We start from the raw sequence: 1,531 nt of genomic DNA, 5'->3' as shown, positions 1-1,531 counted from the left end.
GGTCTGAAAGCTTGAACTGCAATCTAAACAAGGTAAGAGTATTAAATTTATGAAGAGTATTTGCAGGAAAGAGGCCCAGTCAAACTAGCTGTTCGGCTTAGATTTTTCAGTGGCATAAAAATATAATTGGTTTTATACTGAAAATATAAGACAAACGAAAATCAAATCAAAAAAAGTATTAAAGATCCCTTCACTTCTAAAGGCCACCGCTTCTTCAGTCCCTCATAAATTTAAATTTTCATTTCAAAGATTAAATTCGAAAAAAGCACATTCTGGTAATAAACGTGGATTCAGGTAATAAACGATTTTTTCAAACAGTTTGAAACTCAATAGTAACCGAAACTCTAAAAACAAAATTTTTATACCAAGAGATACACCAATAGAATCAGATTTTTGTGTTGATTTCAAATATATAAATTTCAGCCAGCTTAGTTTTACCCATCAAAAGTTACGTGCCTGAGAAAATTTGCCTTATTTTTGAAAAAAGGGAGAAAAAAACCTAAAAGTCATAGAACCTTAATGAAAATTACACCATCAGATTCAAAGTATCAGAGAACCCTACTGTAGAGGTTTCAAGCTCCTATCTGCAAAAATGTGGAATTTTGTATTTTTTGCCAGAAGAAAGATCACAGATACATATTTATTTGTTGTTTTTTTTCGTTTTTCTTTTGATTTTTTTATTTTGTTTTTTTTTCGCATGGGTGATCGTATCAAACCAGTGGTCCTAGAATATCGCGGGAGGGCTTATTTGAAAGGAAATTAAAAGTTCTAATGCCCTTTTTAAGTGACCCAAAAAATGGAAGCCAACTAGGCCCCCTCCGACGCTAATTTTTATCCCAAAGTCACCTGATCAAAATTTTGAGATAGCCATTGTGTTCAGCATGGTCGAAAATTATAATAACTATGTCTTTGAGGATGACTCAATCCCCCACAGTCCCCAGGGGAAGGGTTTCAAGTTATGAACTTTGCCCAATGTTTACATATAGTTTTGGTTATTAGGAAGTACACAGACATTTTCAGGAGGATTTTTCTGGTAGTAGGGGGTGGGGGTCTGGGGTTGCGTGGGAGGATATTTTCCATAGAGGAAGTTTTCATGGGGGAAGAAAAATTACTGTGAAGGGGTGCCGGATTTCCAAGCATTATTTAAAAAACGATCAGAAATTAAATAAAAAAAAAACAAGTTTTTCAAATGAAATTAAGGAGCAGCATCAAAACTTAAAACGAACAGAAATTATTACGTATGTGATTGGGTTCGCCCCCTAGTCAATACCTCGCTCTTCACGCTAAAGCTTTTTAGTACTTTCATAAGAGCTATTTTTTCTAATTAACGGCCTTTGTGATTAAGGGGCCATTCTTAAAGAATTGGAATAAAATTTGAACTTTAGCGTAGAGAGCAAGGTATTGACTAGGGGGCAAAATCCCTAATATACGTAATAAAAATATACGAATATAGAACTTCATTACGTAAGTTAATTCGTAAGTTATGTTTATTTATTACTAATAAAACGTTCGTAAATAAAATTAAACAACT

The sequence above is a fragment of the Artemia sp. Qi Xiang Cuo genome, unplaced genomic scaffold (genome assembly GCF_049724085.1).
Source record: "Artemia sp. Qi Xiang Cuo unplaced genomic scaffold, ASM4972408v1 HiC_scaffold_3072, whole genome shotgun sequence".
In the NCBI taxonomy this organism is placed as follows: domain Eukaryota; kingdom Metazoa; phylum Arthropoda; class Branchiopoda; order Anostraca; family Artemiidae; genus Artemia; species Artemia sp. Qi Xiang Cuo.
Note: the sequence above shows the minus strand (reverse complement) of the source record.